This window comes from Protopterus annectens, chromosome 12.part0, assembly GCF_019279795.1.
Source record: "Protopterus annectens isolate FY-2018-M chromosome 12.part0, PAN1.0, whole genome shotgun sequence".
Classification (NCBI taxonomy): Eukaryota; Metazoa; Chordata; order Ceratodontiformes; family Protopteridae; genus Protopterus; species Protopterus annectens.
In genome coordinates, this window is record NC_056746.1 from 929,141,025 (window position 1) to 929,163,647 (window position 22,623).

Here is a 22,623-nt window from a genome sequence, read left to right on the forward strand (position 1 = left end):
CCATAATCCTTCCATATTTGCTTTCACATCTGAGAAATAAATGCCGAACAGGAGTGGACCCAAGACTGAGCCCTGTGGAACACCACTTGTGACGGGTTTTGAGTCTGACATGGCTCCAGCAATTTTAACCTTATGGGTTCTGTTTTTTAGCCAATTTGCTACCCATCTTGTGACATATGGATTTACATTTAGGCTGCTGAGCTTGTCAATGATGCCAGAGTGTGGTATTGTGTCAAAGGCCTTAGCCAAGTCCAAATAGGCTGTGTGGACAGCCTTGCCCTCATCGATGGCACTAGTGACTGTCTCAAAGAAGTCAACCAGGTTTAAGAGGCAGGATCTGCCTTTTACAAAACTGAACTGTGTGGGATCAAGGGTCTGCAGATCCCCAATGTCGCCATTTATGAGTTCCATGATGATTCTTTCCATAGCCTTACAGATCAGGCTGGTCAAACTTATGGGGCGGTAGTTACCTGGGTCAGTAGAATTTCCCCTTTGTGGAGTGGGACCACTGTTGCTGTGCGCCAGTGTTCAGGTACATATCCTGTAGTGAGGCTAAGATTGAATAGAGTTCTTAGGGGCGGGTTTAGTTCATCTTGGAGTTCACGTAACACGCAACCGGGGATACCATCGGGTCCCATAGATGCTGTGTTTTTTGCCTTGTTGAGTGCTGATTTCACCTGTGTGTCTGTGATGACAGGTAGGTTACATTCAGCAGGGATAGTTACTTCATCTTTAGGGGCTGAGGGAGTGGAGAAATTTGCACTGAACCTATCTGCCAGAATGTTGGCAATGTCAGTAGGGTCAGTGAATTTTTTGTCATTGTGTACTAGCTCAGAGCATATCTGAGAATTTCCTCCCAAGGTTCTGACATAATTGAAGAAGGCTTTGTGATTGTCTTTGGTATCCTTGGCAATCTTTTTCTCAAAGTTTGCTTTAGATGTTTTTATGAGAGAGCGTAGTTTTTTACTTGTGCTGATCAGGGAAGCCTTTCCCTTGTGGGATTTGGCTCTGTCCTGCAGTAGCTTCCTTCTTTTGTTGTACAGTTTGTTTATAGCCGGGTCCACCAAACCGGGCGTTTTCCCTTGGTGGAGAGGGTCTTGGTTTTAGTTGGGATTGCCTGATCCATGCATTCCTGGAGATGTCCGTAGAAGGCTTTTGTGAAGGATTCAGCATTTTGGGATGTGGTTTCCATTAACCCAGTAGGCTTAAAGGATATCATTTCTGACTTAAGGAGCGCAAAGTCAGCTTTTGAAAAGTTTTTCACTGTAGTCTTTTGATCTGGGGTGGGGTGGGATATGTACATCTAACGTGATCAGTTTATGATCAGATCTTACTAGTGAGGGGTTTATATCCGGTGCGGAGCATTTGGACCCCATGTTTGTGATAATCAGGTCAAGTATATTATCTCTCCTCGTAGGAGAGGTGACCAGTTGCTCCATAGCATTTGAGTTTATGAATTCCAAGAATCTTTGGGCCAGGGTGTTAGGGCTAGAATAGTGGGCCCAGTCTATGTTGGGGTAATTGAAGTCACCCAATATGATGGTGTTTGGTGTGACAATCATATCCTCCAGTGTTTTCAGGAATGCTTGATGGGATTCCTGGGATTGGGAGGGTGTTCTATAACATGCGACCAGTTGTATGGCAGTTTTGCCTATGGTGAGTAAAACTTGTATGGTTTCTGATGCTTCATGAGTAGCCACCAATCGAGAGGTGTAGGTGTCCTTTATGAAAATGGACACTCCCTCCCTTTGTGGTTCGGCCTGGAACTTGAGGCGAACGCATGATATGAGGTATAGCCTGGTAGCGCTGGAGTGCTCTCAGGAGCCTTGAACCAGGTTTCAGTTACTGCACAGACATCGATGTTCTCCATACTGAGAAGTGCTTGAGTGCCTGCATCTTGAGATTTAGACTTCTGGCGTTGAGCAGCATTACCCTTAATTTTTTTCCATTTTTGTTTTTATGGAGGTTGATTTGTCCTTTGAGCATTGCCTAAAAAAGGCACTATGGGGGTGGCAAGAGCCTTGGCCAGTATCCGGAAGCCCAGTGGTGACAGGTGCAAGCCATCCCTTGCGAAGCAACGTGGCTTGTCCAGCATATCATCCCAGGCTGACAGACATTGGATCCCCCTAGAATGACACCAGTGATTAAGCCAATTGTTAAAACTGATCATCTTGTCTTTGTACTGAGGCATCATTCTTGGCGAAGGCAGGATGCTGCTCAGGGTCAGGGTTATACCAGTCTGGGCTACATAATCGGAGAGCTCCTCAATGTCTCTTTTCATGTAGTCCAGGGAGGTACGTCTCAGGTCATTCACACCCGCATGGACAATGACTGAATCATATTTGTACTTGCTTTGGAGTGACCTGAGTGCGTGTGTAATGTGGCGGATCCTAGCCCCTGATAGGCAGCTCACCGTTACCCTCTCCTTATTCAGCCTGGTAAGTGGAACATCGGTGTGTCTGACTATAGAGTCACCTATTACTAATGTCTCTGGCATAGTATTTTGCCTTAGGGGCTGTGATTGTGTGACACACCTGTTGCTTGAGGTATGTGTTGTAGGTGTTGTGTTTTGTCGGGGAGTATTTCTGGGTGTCTGCTTTGGAGGCCTCTGTTGTTTTGGTAAGTTTTTACAAGAGCCTCCGAGTATGTCTTTGTGTTTATGTGTTTGGTTTGCATTGGTGGTGGTTATATGTGTGACTGGTTTTGCTTTGGGTGTGGGTACCATCTCTTCCTGACTGGTCTTGCCAGTCCTGAGTTGAGAGAGTTCAGCCTCCAGTCTGGCTATATAGTTGCATCTCTCACAAGTATATGTGTTAGTAGGAAGGAGGAGAGGGTTGTCTGTGTACATGAGACAATTGTAACATTGTCTTAAGATTCCCAGATTAACCAGCTGAACAAGAGAGGATGCTAGTGGTCTACCACTCGACATACTAGAATATTATAAGGAGTGTTGTGCCTTTAAGGGAAGTGGGTATTCACAGGGGTAGTGGATGCCTGTGGTGCTTACTTTAGGGTAAGAGTGCTTGGTTTTATTATGAGTGCTTGCTAAGGATAGAAGTTCCGAAAACAAGTGCTAATATATACAGCTAGATAGACTGAGTAGAGCTTCTAAGGGAAAAATTGAAGAGCAGACTTGGCGGAGCCAGAAAAAGTTAAAACCTGTATAGAATAGTTTACACCTGTATAACCGCTGCTGCGCTAGGTGCCCGACCGCGCAAAAGCGCGCAAAACGCCCTGAGGCGGATTTTTATACAGGGAACTTGAAAAGAGCTGGAAATGGTCCAAGACAACCAATGAATTACAGCTCAAGTGCTGAGATCACTTCCCCCAGGGACAGATAGGCTGCTCAAGGCTCCCCACTCCCACTGGTGAGCTCAGAAACTTCCTTCTATCCAAGTAAGGCAATGGCCAACACAGGAACTACACACAGCCCAGAATACAGCAAAGCCTGTATACTGGTCTTAACTAGTCGAGCAAAGGCGGGAAAACAAGGAGTATTATATTTTTTTTTTGTTTTTGTTTTTAGAAAAGAACACAGAAATGCAGTTAGGCAAACAGTAAAATCGATTAACACAGGCTAGCACACTTTAGTGAGCAGCCTCAGCAATTAAATTAGCAGAAAAACAGTAATATTCGACCAGAGTCGACCAAAATGCTACTTTTAAGTGCAGATACTTTAGAATACAGCAGAAAAACACAAAAACAGTTGTATCTTATTAAATGAAAGCCAGAGAGGACAATGCAGATAACAACCGCCAAAAAGTACTTAAATCAGGAAAGTGGTCGCTTCTTTCAGTTCTCTGTAGCCAGGACCCCTCTGCAGGACCACGTGGAGCTCTGCTTGGGTATATAGCCAAAAAAAACGCCCTGAGGCGGATTTTTATACAGGGAGCTTGAAAAGAGCTGGAAATGGTCCAAGGCAACCAATGAATTACAGCTCAAGTGCTGAGATCACTTCCCCCAGGGACAGATAGGCTGCTCAAGGCTCCCCACTCCCACTGGTGAGCTCAGAAACTTCCTTCTATCCAAGTAAGGCAATGGCCAACACAGGAACTACACACAGCCCAGAATACAGCAAAGCCTGTATACTGGTCTTAACTAGTCGAGCAAAGGCGGGAAAACAAGGATTATTTTTTTTTTGTTTTTTGTTTTTTTAGAAAAGAACACAGAAATGCAGTTAGGCAAACAGTAAAATCGATTAACACAGGCTAGCACACTTTAGTGAGCAGCCTCAACAATTAAATTAGCAGAAAAACAGTAATATTCGACCAGAGTCGACCAAAATGCTACTTTTAAGTGCAGATACTTTAGAATACAGCAGAAAAACACAAAAACAGTTGTATCTTATTAAATGAAAGCCAGAGAGGACAATGCAGATAAAAAAAGCCAAAAAGTACTTAAATCAGGAAAGTGGTCGCTTCTTCCTCTTATCCAAATAAGGGTATGGATAGCACAGGAACCAAGACAAAGCCCAGAGATCAGCAAAATCTGAAGACTGGACTATTCTAGTTCAGAAAAGCGGGAAAACAAGGATATTTTTTTTTTTTTTTCTTTTTTCACAGAGAAGGGAGAAAAGATGCAGTAACAAACAGTAAATGCTATAAAACGGCTAGCGCACTTTAGTGTGTTAGCCTAACAATTAAATTTGACAAAAATAACTTTTAAAAGTGCTAACAGTGTAAATTCAACACAAGAACAGTAAAAACAATATACAGAGCAGTTATTTAAGCGAAATGCAGTCGAGATGCAATAATTTATATTTAAGTGGATTGAATTTTGGGAAGTTTTTCTTGAAACTAAATAGGTATTTCTAGTCAGATTATTGCCATATTGAAAAGAGAGTTCCTTGCGGGATCATTCTGTAAAGCTAACAAAAGTAAATGTGCTAAGAAGTACAACAGGTTTAGTAAAAGGCCCATGTGCCTTAACTATAACCTTTGGATTCCACGGGAGAATAAGGATATGAATTAATGTAGCACCAAGGAATATAGGTTTTAATTGTGTTTTTGTAACACAATGTGTTATGATGCCGCTGAACTAACCAGTAAAGATAGAAAACGGATGAAAGGGTGGGTGTAGAAACAAATGAAAACTCTTTATCAGTATTATGTTATGTTCTGTTCTGTTCCAGCATGGAACAGGCAGATCTGACTATGTAAAAACAAAGCTGTATGCACAGTGCCAAACACCTAGGCTGAGCGTTGTTATGCAACATCAAACTATTCCATATGCCTCAGACTCTAGTGCATCTGTTTCATGTCTGCTACTTAGCAATTAATCTGATGTTATTCACACTGAAACCCACAGCAACCCTGCCCATAGCTAACTTTTCTCATACGTAGCCAGCAAAATAAAAATGGAATTGCCAATCTACTGGAAAACAAAAACCTTTATGCAAACATGTCATGCATTTTCATAACAAAGTGCTAATTAATTAAATCAGAAAGCAGTAATAAAATGTGGGTACATTTATTAAAAGATTTTGGGAGCATTTTTCTCATCCTTTGCTCCTCATCTTCAGTGGTGTTTCTGCTCTGGTATGTCTTGCACTGTACCCCATGTGTGTGTAAATGTCATGGCTATGTGGGCACTCACTATGCTAGCTGGTAGACTATTTAAGGTTTCACTATCTTTTGTATATAGAAATGCTCCTTTGCATCCCTTAAGAGCCCTTCTCACATTAATTTCTGCTAATGACACTGTACCATGTTTAAATAAATATAAATTAACTATATCTATTGATTATTCTATTCCTTTATTGTCTATAATAAAATATGGTTATCAGATATAACATTTTTAATTTAGCACCTAGTGAGTATTAATTTTAAGATTTAGATTATTTACCTATTTTCTACAAAATACATGCTTAGACTGTATAAAATCTGACCACCGGGTGACAGCATATTCCTTTTTTATTCTGCTCTAACCAAAATTATTTGATTCTAATTGCTGGGCAAACATTAATTGCAGCACAAAGAAAATTATTCTCAAATATATTCACAAAAGTGTTCAGAAATTTCTTTAGACCTGAAAATCAGATACTTACTTTGGTAGTTGGCTATGCTTTATCCTTATTTGATGAAACATGTTAAAAAATCACCAAAAAGGTAGACTGGGGTCACATATCTTTACATGGTCAATTCATACCTCTCAACCTCTTAGAGCAAAAAATCTGGACAAAGCCTAAAATGATGGGGGGACAAATAGGGACATTTTTTAAATATTGTTCTTATAAACCTAGAAAGTTGACCCTGAGTAGCATCCTGCCCTCATTAAGAATGATACCACAGTATAAAGAAAAAAATATCAGTTTCAACAATTGGCTAAGTTTCTGGTGTCATTCAAAGGGGATCCAGTGTCTGTCTGCCTGGGATGCATGCTCGACAAGCCACGCTGCTTCGCTAAAGATGGCTTGCACCTGTCACCCTTAGGCTTTCGAATACTGCCCAAGGCTCCTGCCACCCTCATAGTGCCTTTTTTAGGCAAGGCTCAAAAGACAAACCCACCACCGTAAATAGCACAAGTAACAAAAATCTGAGGGCAATACTACTCAATGCCAGAAGTCTAAAACTCAGAATGCATGCACTCGTGGCACTCCTCAGTATGGAGAAAATCGATATATGTGCAGTAACAGAAACCTGGTTTAAGACTCCAGAGAGCACCCGAGCACTACCAGGCTACAACTCATACCATACATTTCGGCCACAGAACCTGGACTGAAATACAAAAGGCAGGGGAGTATCCATATTAATCAAGGTTACCCACACCTCCAGGTTAGTGGCACAGCACGATGCTTCAGAGATTATCCACGCGCAACTAACAATGGGCAAAACAGCAATTCAAATGGTATCTTGCTACAGATCACCCACCATGTCCCAGGACCCCCATTCCGCATTTCTGGAAACACTGGGTAACATAAAGGTCCTACCAAACACCCTAATATTGGGTGATTTCAACTACTCAAACATTAACTGGGAGAACTACTCAAGAACTAACTCCTTTGCCCAACATTTCCTAGAATTTATAAACTCAAATGCCCTGGAACAACTGGTCAACACTCTCACCAGAGGTGACAACATATTGGACCTGGTCATCACCAACATGGACGACCAGTGTTCCACACCGGAGGTCAACCCCTCACTTTTTAGATCTGATCATAAACAAATCACTTTGGATATCCACATTCCACCTCCACCCCGGACAAGGAAACCACCATGAAAAACTTTTCAAAAGCAAACCACATTACTTAAGACGGAGGTGAAAAGTTTCAAAGACCCCATGCTAAAGAATAACGCTGTCCAAGCTGCAAAATCCTTTACTAATGCATTCTACGGGCACCTACAAGAATGCATGGATCGTGCTATCCCAAGCAAAACCAGGACTCACTCCTCTAAGAAAAGAAAACCAGTCTGGTAGACCCCTGCCATAAACAAGCTATACAATCGAAGGAGGAAACTAGTACAGAAAAGAGTCAAATCCCAAGAAGGGAAGACATCCCTGATCAATATCAGCAAGAAACTACGATCCCTCATAAAATCATCCAAGGTGAGCTTTGAAAGAAAACTTGCCAAGGACTCCAAAGATAACCACAAGGAATTCTTTAGCTATGTCAAGAATCTAAGTGGCAATGCTCAGATCAGCTCGAAGTTAGTGCAGTATGACACAAAATACACTGAACCAACCGATATTGCCAACATCCTGGCAGACAGGTTCAGTGCAAACTTCACCCCCCTCTCACCCCCAAAAGGGCCCATAACCATACCAGAAGAATGTAGAGCCCCTGAAATCACAGACAATCAGGTTAAAATAGCCCTCTCCAAAGCCATAAACACAGCATCAATGGGACCGGACGGTGTCCCAGGCTGCGTCCTACATGAGCTCAAAGACGAACTAACCCCTCATCTAAACACACTGTTCAAACTCAGCCTCTCCACAGGCTACATGCCCATAGAGTGGTGCACAACAACATTTTATTCTGCTCCACAAAGGTAGCGCCACAACAGAACCTGGGATCTATCGCCTTATAAGCCTGACTAGCTTGGTCTGCAAGGCTATGGATTACATCATTATTGAACTCATTAACAGAGACATTGGAAACCTCCAAACACTGGACCCTACACAATTCGGCTTTGTTAAGGGCAGATCATGCCTCCTAAACCTGGTGGACTTCTTTGAGTCAGTTACCAAGGCTATAGATGAGGGAAAGGTAGTACACACAGGCTACCTAGACCTCGCAAAGGCCTTCGACACCATTCCCCATTCTGGTATTATAGACAAGCTCACCAGCCTGAACATAAACCTCTATGTCACAAGATGGATTGCCAATTGGCTCACGGACAGAACCCACATGGTGAGAGTTGTGGGAGCTAGGTCTGACTCTAAACTGATTACAAGTGGTGTTCCCCAGGGCTCAGTCCTCGGACCCCTCCTGTTCGGCATATACTTCTCAGAGGTACAGACAAGCACAGGAGGACTATGGCTGACCAAGTTCGCAGATGACTGCAAACTAGGGGCTATAATTGACTCACCAGCTGACTCAGATATCCTCCAAAAGGGTCTCACTGAGACAGATACCAGGTGTCAAAATCATGACCTCAAGCTAAATGCCAAAAAGTGCATAGTTATTCCTTTTAGAAATAACAAAGTACCCACAAACTATCACATATGTGGTAGTCCCCTAAATACAGAAAAAATAATAAGGGATCTGGGCACCCAAGTAGATAGTAATCTCTCCTTTGATAATCATATTGCCAAAGTGGTTAGAAAATCCTTCTATGTGGCCCACCTAATCACAAAAGGGTTTGCATCCAGATCAAAAGAGGTCATTGTGCCCCTCTACTCATCACTCATCAGACCCATCATAGAGTACAACGCCCCATTTGGGATGTACCTTACAAGACACCTGCAACAGCTGGAAAGACCACAGAAGTACCTCACCAAGAGGATCACTGACCTCAAACAGATGCCCTATGCAGCTCGACTGAAGAAACTTCAGCTGTACTCGGTTGCATACCACCTGCTCAGAGGAGATCTCTGACTGACATACAAGGTCATGTCCAACCCAGAATTGATGGACATGCTCCACCTAAAAAAAACCTTGTCCCCTTGAGCCACACGCTCTAGGGATCTAAACTTCACCACAGCAATAAATAGGACGTGCTGGAGGGATAGATTCCTGTCCTAGAGACTTCCCATGCTTTGGAACAAGATTCCAATCTACATTAGGCAGAGCTCCTTGCTAGCACTCTTCAAGAAAAACCTTGACGAGTGGATGGGAAACAGAAAGTTTACTCCGGGGATCACTTCAGTGGCTCTGCTGGACAGAGGCACAGGGAACTAATCTAAGGGGGCAGCAAAACCAACACATTCTGGCTAGGCTTATAAATGCCTTTGGGCAGATAGCCAAGTACCTACCTATGAACCTATGATAGAATAATAGGTTTTGCATTAGCATGAGTTTTCTGAAGGATGTGGAGTCTTAAACTCAAATAGTTGTCATTATTTATTGACTTCAGTCCTCAGCTATTTGCCAGAAAGGCACAGATGTTAGGAGGAACACAGCAAAAATATGAGGCAAAAATCTGGACATTCTGTAAAAATCAGTACAACTGAGAGGTATGCCAACTATCCACATTTACTGAAGAGCAATTTGGGGATTGTGCATGTAATATATATATGCCACTTTTTAGATAATATAAAATGTTATGAGTAAAAAATCCACAAAGTGGGTAGCCACAGTGGTGCAGGTGTTAGCATTGCCACCTCACAGCAAGATGTTCTCTGGTTCGATCCTTGCCTGGGGTGCCTTCTGTGCGGAGTCTGCATGTCCTCCCTGTGGTCATGTGGGTTTCCTCCAGGTGCTCCGGTTTCCTCTCACATCCCAAAGATATGCTGTAGGTGGATTGGGCACTCTAAACTGGCCCTAGGCATGAGTGCATGCATGTGTGTGCCTTCTGTGGAAGATTGGGCACCGGGCTGGCAACTCGACACCGTTAAACTCCACTGCCAATCATGAGTGGACAGGTGATCCGCTGTGGCTACTCCTAACCAGGAAAAGCCGAAAGATGAAGATGAAGAAATCCACAAAGTGCTTTGTGCTATCAGGATTTGCATTCTTGGTGTTTTGTGTATCAAGATTTTAAAGTAATTCTATTCTGTAGTCATGGGTTCACTTGCCTTTCCCTGCATTTAGAATCTGTTTAATTCTGGGCAAGTCACTTAAGATGTATAGCAAATGAAATAAATTAAAATGGCAGAAACCACAATCAGAAAAACAAAAAAAGTTGACAAAGCAAATTATTAATTAAAAAAAAGCATTTTTACAGGGGGCAGACCTTCTTGCTCCCCCATTTTGGGCACATCTTCCACTGCCCTACAATTCCACATTCTCTCCATTTGAAATATTTTTTTGACAAAACACAGAAGTCAATGTAAAGGGTTCCTCTATAACTCTTTTGTTACAGCAACAGTTCATATTCTGTCATGTAGTCTAAGGGAGCTGTCAGGTCAGTCTTAAAATGAAGGACTTCTGTCTACTGGGCGTATACAGTTAAGAGATAAAAGCAATTAAAATTACATTTATTCATTAGTCAGTGCTGAGTAAGAAGCTAAGGCCTGAATAAGATTTCAGATAGCATTCCCTTGCTTGTTTCACTGACTGCAAAATGTGTATTATCAATGTGAAATCTTTGAAAGGGAATGAAAAAGGAAAGAGACACTTAACGGTGGGAAAGAAAAGAGGGGGGAAATGTTGGAATAGGGCAATATCCTAGGTTCTGTAGGTTATACATGTATCAACTACAGGCAGCTTGCTAGCTTTTAAAAGTGCAGTGCTGTGCAATTCCTTTGGAGAGACTGGAAGATAAACCTGCATATTGTTCATGAGGGGTTTGAAGCTGTGTAATGTTGAGCTTTCATGGATGTGATGTGGAGCCACATAGGAAGCACATATGAGGCTAGACAATAGGAAAACACTTGCTGTAGCTGACCTGCTGCAGCTGGTCATTAAGGCAGTGGCCCATATAGGATGCCAGTTCTTTTACTGTATGTGACTGTTTTCTCCTCAGCTATATATTTTTCTGATTTCCTCCCTTTTTGATTATTGTGTTTTGCCTGTCTGCTAAGCATGGCTTCTTTCAGTTATACAAGTTTGTTCTGTATAGTATATTGTTTATGAAGTTTTCTTTTTGGGCCTCCGCTAGACATCTCAGTTATAAATGAATAAATAGATAGGTGGGTAGGTAGAATGAGGGATGGATAGATAAATAACTAAATAAACTTGATTGATTTTGTAGTAACAAACTTGATATGGAGATCATACTTTAGCTTGTTGCAAAATGACGCAAAATATCCAGCAGATTTTACAGCTTCAGTGTGTTTGTGACTCAGAGAGGTAATACACCAATCAGAAGCAGGTGCAGAAGAGGCTGATGCATTCTTAAACTGTGTGCATTTTGTTTTTAGACCATTTGGTCACATCACAACATCAGAATAAGGCTTGCACAGTTAAGTGTACCCTAAAGTGCTGAGTGTACCTCTGGAAAAGTAGTGGCACCTCAAAGCAGCATCAGATCATTAGGATTAACCTGGTAACATGTACGTTTCTACCTATTATTCACAAAGCTGGAGTATACAAATAGGGCTATCACAAAGACCAGTGGAACATCCAGAAGGACAGAAATGAAAGATGTGAAATGGTGGTATTACTCCTTCTGACAGCCTGAGTTCTGCCTCCAGTATAGCTGCTGAACCAATTAACAATATTTACAGGTGGACAATCTGCTCAGGATTTGTGAAAAAGAAGGAGAGTCATTTTATAGCATAAAGACAGCTCCCATTTGACAATTTATCAGAGGGGGTCTTAAACTCAAAAAGCCATGACACCATATGTTGACTCATACTCAGCCAAAATTCAAGTGATAGACAGCTATTTATGGTAGTAGAGCTAGACACTAAAAAAAATAATCATAAGACTGGGGCTAGCAAAATATGTATAGTGCGACCATACTTTTATATATATATATATATATATATATATATATATATATATATATATATATATATATATATATTTTTATGTATCATATATATATATATATATATATATATATATTTTTTACATATATTTTTTATACATACTTATTCACACACACACATATATATATATATATATATATATATATATATATATATATATATATATATATATATATATACTTTTACACACATATATTTATATATAATATCGAGGTATAGACTGAGTCACATATAAGTATACAGATATGGATATGTATATGTATGTATTTTTTACATTTTCATATTTATATGTTTATGTATTTTTATATTTTTATGTTTCTATATGAAATTTTTTATGTATGTCTGTTTGCGTATAGGCACATCATGTGTATGAATATATTTTATTAATATTTTATTATTATTTTTAGAAACTCACAGTAGACCGCCAGTTTTATTAAAATATTCTATCAGTCAACAACTGTCTTTATAAAGATCTCTCTAAAGACAAGGAAATTAAATGCTGTAAATTAGAATTAATTAGAATTAATTAGCTAATTAACATTCAGAGATTTCATTGGCTTAAGAAAGAGTTAAGTAGAGATATAAGGGAGTTTTTTACTTTTTATTTTCATTAAAGTCTGAAGAAGCGCCCTGTGAGGCATGAAAGCGCTTACTTTCTACAAATAAAGGATACATCAGCTTTTTAAGTTGGCTTCGATTGTTGTGGTGTGCTTCTAATCTCTTTTTTCTACTGGACTTATAACTTTGTTTTGGAGGCACTTCACCCCTTAAGTATACATTTTATTTCATAGTTTGATAATTGATCATTTTGAATGTGTAGCGGATACTATTGCATTACGCTTGGTCTGAAAGGACCTGAATTTAAGCTCTGCACAGCTACAGTATTAACCACTGTAAACTGTTCAGCTTTTTATCCATAGTTTTGTCTCTTCCCAAGATCTTTTATTGTCCATACAGCGTGCTTACCTTAGAGGCATGCCTAGAGCTATGTCTTAGGTTATTTATTCTAACACACACACTCGCCCAGGACTAAGTTAGTCCGTACTTCTACATACTACACTACTCCTCTTTACCCAGCGCTCTGTTCCCCCTATTCCTTCGAGCGGATTGCAGCATACAATTTAAAAGCAATACATTCATAGTACAGTTTAACAACAATACATTAAGCAAACATACAAGCAGCTGCTCTTCATGTTTCTATATACGCTGAATGTATTAATGCCAGTTTGTTTCTCACTTTGTGTCTGTTTCACAGTAGCCATCTAAGTTTTTCATCTCCTGCACTGAATAGTTTATTTAATGGTTTTTTCTGTAAACTACTGCCTCTGGTTTTAACAGTCTTGTTTCAGTCTTGTTTTTTACCATTATGGAATGTGTTTAATGGAACTGTTGACTCATAGCTCTACACTTCATCATAGTACATCTGCAATGTTTAGAATATTCATATAAGACATAATGTTTACAGCTGTTAACATGTGTTAGCATAACTATTTAGCTTAATGCATTCTTTTTCTTTACAATTTGCCATCTTATCTTACTCTACTCTCATCCCCTTTTTACTACTTCCAGCTCTTTAACTAAACCCTACTCCCTGGATTTACTGAAGCTCTCCTGGTGAAGAAGAACCTATATCAAGGACCTTCCTCTGCCTCTTCCCCAGTTTTTCTCAAGAAATTGGGCTTCCCACCTCTGAACCCTGCATTTAAAAAGGAATCCAGAAAGTATGTGTTCCCTCGTCTAGCAGTGATTCTTGTATTCTGTTTTTTGTAACCACAACTCTAGTGTCGCTAGTTCAGCCTGGACACATAACAGCCTCACCCCCACTCTCCCTACTACTAGTTGCCCACTCTCCCTTTCTGACTTGCCCACCTCTATATCCCAGGCCACCTGGAAGAATCCCTAAGAAACCACACTGTCCTTTACTTCTCATCCCAGCTCTTGCCTGCAAAGTAATCTCTTCTGTACTTCCACGTTGTGTCCACTAGAGGGCACCCTAACCTTGCAACATTATTCTATCTGAATCTCTCTCTCCCTTTACCTTACTATTACCTACTATTCCTGCTGATAAAAACATTGCTTCTAAACCTTTCCTCTTCTCTCCCACTTAAATATTTTTTATCAAAGTTCTCAGTTCGAATATAACCTAACCTTTTGTCACTTCTCTCACCCACCTTCACTTACCTTACTTTAGCTGCTTTCCTGATTTTTTTCTGACTGTTGTCCTTCCTTTGTCTGTACCCGCTCCATTCGCCCTGCGGGCTCACTCCGCTCCCCTACCCTACCCCCAATTCCCACCCCCAGTGCTCCTACATTTATACTTCCATAACCACTCCCACTATTTGTATTCCTCCAATCACTCTGACACCCTTCCCTATACCACTTATAACCATCTACCTGCCACACCTACTTCCACAATTACATCCATCTCCTGTTCTCATTATCTCATCTTCCCAAATTAACTCCTTGTTACACTCCTGTAACTATGCCTACTCTAATAACATCATTACATTCAAAACAACTTCTCACATTCTCAATTCTCCCTTTCCTTATTATACCATACTTTCTAACTTCCTATGAACACTATAGCCTCTCAGAAGCTAATACTCTCTCCAAACACATAACTTTAACTACCATAAATTCATCTCACCACTGTTTTAACTTCATACTTTCTCCCAGCTACCTAGCTACAAAATTTCATAGAAAGACTAACATTACCTACTCCCATCAAAATGACAGAAATTCACTACTCAGTTCCCCTAAACCCTCTGACTGGTTAAAAAGATTAATCCTCTCTCTGCTAGCAGATGACATTCAACCCAACCCAGGCCCAAACAACACCACAGCTGCAAACCCACTTTCCACTCTCTCCTCTAACTCAAATAAACTAGCCAAACCCTCAAACTCTCTAATAATAGCTCACCTTAACATCCGCAGTATTAAAAATAAAATTGCCCCCCTTCATGCACTACTTGATGCACACTCATTCGACATCCTTTGCTTAACTGAAACTTGGCTTAAACCAGTAACTCAGAATAAAGAGATTATTCCCCCTGGCTACAACATTCATCGACTTGACTGCATTACAAAAAAAGGTGGTGGGGTTGCAATCCTCTATAAATCAGGGATGCAAATCACTGCCTTACAGGATAAAACTCCCTCCAAAAGTAATGCTGAAATCCTTATATCCAAACTCCAAGTTAATGCCTTCAAATCCATCTATATAATCTGCATATACCTGCCCCCAGGCAACAACAGTAGTACCTTAGAAGAAAACCTTAACTGGCTGGCCATACAATTTCCACAAGAAACAATAGTCCTTGGAGATGTCAATATAGACTGGAATACCTGCTCTTCAGCTTACCCTTCCACCCTCTTAAATCTGCATGGTTTCTCACAAACTATTCTCTCTCCTACCAGAAGAAATAAACCTAGCAACAAAGAAAGACTTTTAGACTGGATTCTGATAAATAGCCACCACCAAACATATACAGTAGGTACACTGCCTGATGATATAAGTGACCATGCCCTTATTTATCTAACTAGACATAAAACTGATAAACCTAATTTAACAAAATACAAAATAGTTAGAACAAACAAAACTTTTAACCCTGATAGATTTGAAGCAGAACTTAGGTCCTGCAGTTGGTCTCCTCTTAAACACCTCCCACTGGATGATGCTGTGACATATTTTAACTCTAAATTCCTATCTATTCTTGGCACACATGCTCCCACAAGGTCCATCAGATGTTCCTTAAGAGCCGCCCCTTGGCTAACAAAGGACACAAGGCATAAGATTATCTTGAAAAATAAACTCTGGTCCAAATACCACAGTACTAAAGATCCCACAGACCATCTCAACTTTAAACAAATAAGAAACATTACAAAAAAAGCAGTAATTCTGGATAAAAGAAACTACTACTGCCATTTGCAACAGGCTAACCTGCATAACCCACAAAAGTTCTGGGCAGGAATAAATAATCTCATGAAGCCTGGCCAATCGGACACTCCAAGCCCAGCAGGCACCTCCCAATATAACCCCAAACACACTGCCAACACCTTTAACACCTTCTTTACTGAAACTGTCCAGTCTCTTTCCAATCAACTCTCCCCTGATATTTCCTGTCTTTCCTCCTCCTCTAACACTTCCATTCTCACATTTCAACGTCAACGTGTTCCCTCTGCACTCATTCATTCTCTGTTACATAAACTTAAACCATCCTCTCCATCTGCTGACCATCTACCTGCTATGTATCTAAAAGTCGCTGCTAATGCACTGACCTATCCCATCTCCATCCTGATTAACAGAACCATTGAAGAAGACTACATTCCTTCTCTCTGGAAAATATCTCATATTATTCCCCTTCATAAAGGAGGAAAATCAACTGAACTCTCTAACTACCGACCCATAGCCTTACTCTCTCCTCTTGCTAAAATCATGGAAAAATGTGTCCAAAAGCAACTTCTGAAACACCTGTTAACTAACAATCTGCTAGCTAATTGTCAACATGGTGTTAGACCCTACCATAGCACTACCTCTGCTCTCCTCTCCTTCACAGACTGCATCAATAAAAATAGGAACAATAATACCCTTAGCTCTGCTATATTTATTGACCTATCCAAAGCCTTTGATATGGTCAATCACAAAATCTTGTTACACTTACTTAAATCATTTGCACTTGACACAAGCTCAATTAAATGGTTCCACTCTTACCTGCACAACAGAAAACAGGCAGTGAGGTGGCAAAATAACTTATCCAACCACCTCCCCATTACTCTAGGAGTCCCCCAGGGCTCAATTCTTGGCCCTCTCCTCTTTTCAATTTTCATTAATGATCTCCATACTCATATTTCTCCAGCCACCTGTATACAATATGCAGATGATTCCACTTTAATCTGTTCTGCCTCATCCCCCTCTGTACTGCACTCTCTCACCCAAAAGACTTTTGAAACCATAGAAATTTGGTTCCTCAAACGATGCTTAATTTTGAACCCCAAAAAAAACAAATTATTACTCTTCTCACCAACCCGAAAATCCTCTCCACTGAATTTCTGTGTCACATCAAGTAATGGCATGAACATATCACCCTATCCAACTACCAAACTTCTCGGAGTTGAAATAGACAACAATCTGACCTTTGACACACACATCAGCAATACTATAAAATTAGTTAACAGAAAACTAGGCTCCCTCTATAGAATTAAACCATTCCTTACTCCACATGCCAGAACTTCCATTGCCCAGACCCATCATCTCCACTCTCCTGTACGCCTCTCCCATCTACACTTCAGTGTCCAAAGGTAACCTCAGCAAACTGTCTGCTGCCTACAACAATATTGCCATATTTGCCACTAATTCTACTTTTAGAACTCACCACTGCCAAAACTTAAGGCAACTACGATAGCTAGAGCTACAAAACCAAATTCTATTTCACCAGATCTCCTTAGCCCACAAAATCCTTTACAAACCCATAAACACACCCATCCTCACATCACATATCACTCCATACTGCAATCTTAAAAGCCTTCGCTCCTCTGACAAACTACTTATATCAACTAGTAAACCCAATAACTCAGCTGGCAAATCCTTGTTCTCCAACACAGTAGGAAAAACCTGGAATACTCTTCCTCACAATCTCACAGCAATCTCCTCTCTTCCCTGCTTCAAATCCCAACTCAAAACACACCTCAAAACCCACTGGCTATGCCCCTGTAGCAACCCTGACTAGATTACCTTGGTATCTAGGTACTCTCACCTTCTCTGCTGTAAATAACTACCTTTCCTCAGGTATCTAGGTACTAGAAAAAATTCTTTATATTTGTTTTCTTTTTTTTACTTTCTCTAGCTCTAGAAACTCCTAACAAAATACACTCTCTATTTTCTCAACTTCTGCCTTTTAATATCTAATGATTTTGACATATATATTATAACCATGTTTAATGTTTTACCTGATATTACAAATGCTAGCATGTGGAGCTTTTCTCCCCGGGCCTCTGCTGAGAATGGACATATATCCAGTTGGACCAGCCTGGTCAACAAATGTAAAATAAAATAAAATAAAATAAATAAAAATAAAATGGTCAAACCTTCAACTTGTTGAAGCCTTGCAAAACACTGTTCTCAACACTGCAGAGAAAATAGCACTTTCTACATACATTAAACCATCACCGGTACGTAAATAGAAATCACTCCAGCAGGGATTTCCTATGGGAAGCAATGATTGATGAGTTTGTTCCTGACCAGATAAACTTGTGTGGTGAAGTAGTATCATATGGTATGGTACACATTGCTATGTTGGAAAATAACATAAATCAAGCAATGTAAGTTCATAGGTATGTACTAGGCTAATGACCACTAGGGCCTTTTAAGCCTAGTCATGCATCCCAAATCTCTGATAAGTTCTGGTACCCTTGATAAGTATAAGCAGGGGCTTGGGAGATGAAACATTTAAAAGTGGGGGCCTTTAAGATGAACCATTTACTGGCTGCCTGTGTCCAAGGATACCCAATTATAGTAAGTGATTTAAGTAACTGTCTAATAGTCACCCTAGACATACAGAGTTTATTTACATCTGTTCCCAATGTCTATGGCATAGAAGCCATAAGAGAGGTTATGAATGACATGAGAGCAATAGGTAATGATAAGGGGATATTGATATGCACATTGCTGGATTTGATTTTATCCAACAATGTATTCATGTATGATGGGAAGATGTAATTACAAAAATGGGGTGTCGCCATGGGCACTCCATGTGCTAACTCATACAGAGTTTATTTACATCTGTTCCCAATGTCTATGGCATAGAAGCCATAAGAGAGGTTATGAATGACATGAGAGCAATAGGTAATGATAAGGGGATATTAATATGCACATTGCTGGATTTGATTTTATCCAACAATGTATTCATGTATGATGGGAAGATGTAATTACAAAAATGGGGTGTTGCCATGGGCACTCCATGTGCTAACTCATACGCTAATCTAGTGACTTACCACTGGGAAACACAACATCTGTTTAATAATATTTATAGTCCACATGTAAAGCTTTATAGACATTTTGTGGATGATATTTTTATGCTTTGGGAAGGTGAGAGCTCCTCTTTAAACAAATTTGTGACATATTTAGAATCCACCACGGATTTTCTGAGATTCACTGTGACATCGTCATTTAATAAAGTGGACTTTTTAGATGTATCTGTCTATAAGCATGAAATAGGGAATGTTACCACTAATTTATTTCAGAAACCATGTTGGCACAAGGGTCTGTTGGATTACAGTAGCATGCAACCCAGACATGTGTTCCCCAATATTATAAGAGGACAATTTAATAGGGTTAAGAGGATCTGTGTGGATAAACAAGATTTGGAAAAAGAGGTGAACACTCTTGAACATCTGTTCAGACTGGGGTTATAATCGCCCAGTTATTGGTAGAATAAGGGATGAGGTTTTTAGAGACACAGAAATTAGTGATTCAAGGGTAGTAACTATTTTGCCTTCATATAAAATGAATAGGCGTAATCAGGATGGGGTAGTTCATTTTATTACTAAATATGCCAATGACAGCAGTGTCATGTGCAATATAATAAAAACAACTGGCACCTTTTGACAGCAGATAGAGCTACTGTCAAGATTATAGGTGATACACCTAGGTTTACTTATAGGAATAACCAAAATCTGAAACAACTATTATGTAAAGATAGACAACTGAAACATGATCAATGGTACAAGTTAGGTACTTTTCCATGCATGAATTGTAGGATGTGTAGAGTGATAAGTAAGTCACAATGCTATACTCATCCCACTTTGAATTTTGATTTTAAACCTAGATTTTATGCTTCTTGTAATACAAGGAATCTAGTATACCTAGTCAACTTTAATGAATGTGAATGTTTCTACGTCGGCAAGATGTTGAAACGTCTGAGGGATAGGATACACAAACAGCTGTATGATATGAAGAATAGGAATATACAGAATGCTTTAGCAAAGCATATTGTAGAATTTTCAACACATAGCTTTAGTTTTAGAGTGTTGCAACCAGTTAGCAAAAATATAAGAGGGGGTGACAACAATAACTACTTGGAGCAGGTTGAGCTCAAGTGGATTTTAAGGATGCAGACACACGTTTATCGAGGTCTCAATAATTACATATGTATTAAGCCGGTATTAGATGCACTGCACTTTAAGATAATGAGATGATTAATTGGTTTTATTGTGAATTGTCTTAATTGTCTCTATCTTGTTTTTGATTTGTTGAGTAGGAGTATTTATGTTGTATGTGTTTCACTGTATTTTAAGGATCTGATGAAGCGTAGTTCTCTATGTGAAAGCGCTTGTCTGTTTTTACTGTTTTTATACTTTTTTCATTAAAACTGTAAGCTGCAGCCATGGTTGTCCTGCTGGGTTTGTTCTACATCAAATTATATTAAGTGAAATGAATACTAATACAAATGGTAGTGTTTGACCAATGCAGTAAAGCTTTCAGGAGCAGTCATGGTGTCACCAAATAAATAGAAGTACTCTCAAAGGTTAAAATATTCTGAAAAAGTCCAGCCACAATGAAAAGTTTAAATATATTTAATAATAAATAATAAAAGAACATGAAAATACTAAATATCTATTTACGATAAACACCAGAGTTTCAGTCACAGGAAATATTAAAATAACACAGATGAAGAGATTCACACAGATACAGAAAAACAGTACTTAACTAATCTCACTATATTTTCCTGGCTTATCTAAAGAATTACTATTACCTGGTTGCTTACTAAAGTAAGGCAAGATGACGTGGTGAGAGATCCTTCTTTGTCAGGTTCCAAAAAACAAAAAACTGTCTGCCCTGAGACTTCTGTCTCATCTGGTATTAAAACATCATTTAGTCCTGGATTCCAGAATGACATCACGTACAGCTGGTCAACTGACTCTGGTTCTCATACTACCCCCCTTTCTTAGCAACTGAACGAGAATCTAGCACATAAGTCAGTAATATACATGCATAGAGCTTTGCTGAGATCTGTTGCAGCTTCTGAATGTCATAAAACAATTTCAAACTTCCACCCTTCCAGAGTAGCAATTAGTTCATCCCCAAGGACACTACAGGAGGCTTTGAAGTACAGACTTTTTGTCTCTGGCTGTGATTAGACCTGTGAGATACAATCTTTATGGCTTATATCAAGTAATTTAATTTCAAACTATTTTTCAAAGTTAGCTGGACTGACATTAACCTCTTCTCTTCCTGTATGATCTGTTACAATGTTTTCATTTCAACAGTTACCATGCAGTCTGACATGCAGGTATACTTATTTTTCTGTCCAGCAGGACCCACTATTGGTACATTTTTAACACAAGGAACTTTACAAATACATTTTTATCATAAGTACCTGTACAAATCAGTTTGATATACAACTGACATGTAATTCTTTACAAAACTCCAGCTAGCTATGCTGGCATATATTACATATCTAATGTCCTACTTCTCCTGCCTTTACTGGAAATACATCACATCATCACATCTCTCCCCCTTTGAAGACTCAAGATAGTGTCTCAAGTGACCCTCGAGAAACATAGCTTGAGGGACATGAGCCTATCTGGGAACACATTAACCCATACCCTGTCTTGACAGCCCATCTCTGTTGGCATTACTGACCCTCCTGTGGTGCTGCATTGTCATATCATTTGCCTGCAACCCTAGGATCCACCTTAATAACTTGTCATTTTTCAGGCTGGCTCAATGTAACCATGTTAAAGGACTGTGGTCTGTAACTACAGTGAATTTCCTTCTATACAAACTGGGTTGAAGTTTTTGCCCTGCCCATACTATGGCTAGACATTCTTTTCCTACTGCTGCATAATATTCCTCCATTGGTTGGTTGAGATATACCACTGGGTGCTCTTCTCCCTCTGAGTAAACCTGGCTGAGTAAAGCTCCGACCCCATGGTTCAAAGCATCCATCTATACAACAAATTATTTGCTGTAATCTGGAATGGCTAACCCAGGGTGTCCTCCCAAAGCCCCTTTAAGCTTTTGGAATGCCTGATCACATGCTGGAGTCCACACTACCTTGTCTGGCCTGTTTTTCCTCATCAGGTCTGTGAGGGGAGCAACTATTGTACATTCTTGGGAACAAATTTTCTATAGTACCCTGCTGTCTCTAAAAATGCCTTCACCTGCTTTTAAGTAACAGAGGCAGATGACTCCTGAATAGCTTCTACTTTGGCAGGTTCTGGCCTGATCTTAACACTACTCTATGTCTCAGATACAAGATCTCTACCATACCCACCTGACACTTACTGGGTTTAATGGTTAACCCTGCCCATTGCAGTCTGCCTAGGACCTCTCTGACATGAATGTTTGTAAATGGAAATATCAATCAGGTAAGCAAGGGCATAATCTCCTACTCCTGATAGAATACAATCTACCAGCTGCTTGAAGGTTGCTGGGACATTTTTCATCCCAAAGGGCATCTTTGTGAACTTGTATAATCCAAAAGGAGTCACAAAGGCTGACTTATCTCTAGAGGTGGGATTCAAGGACTCCTGCCAGTATCCTTTGGTCAGATCAATAGTGGTCAGATATGTAGCCCTACCCAGCTG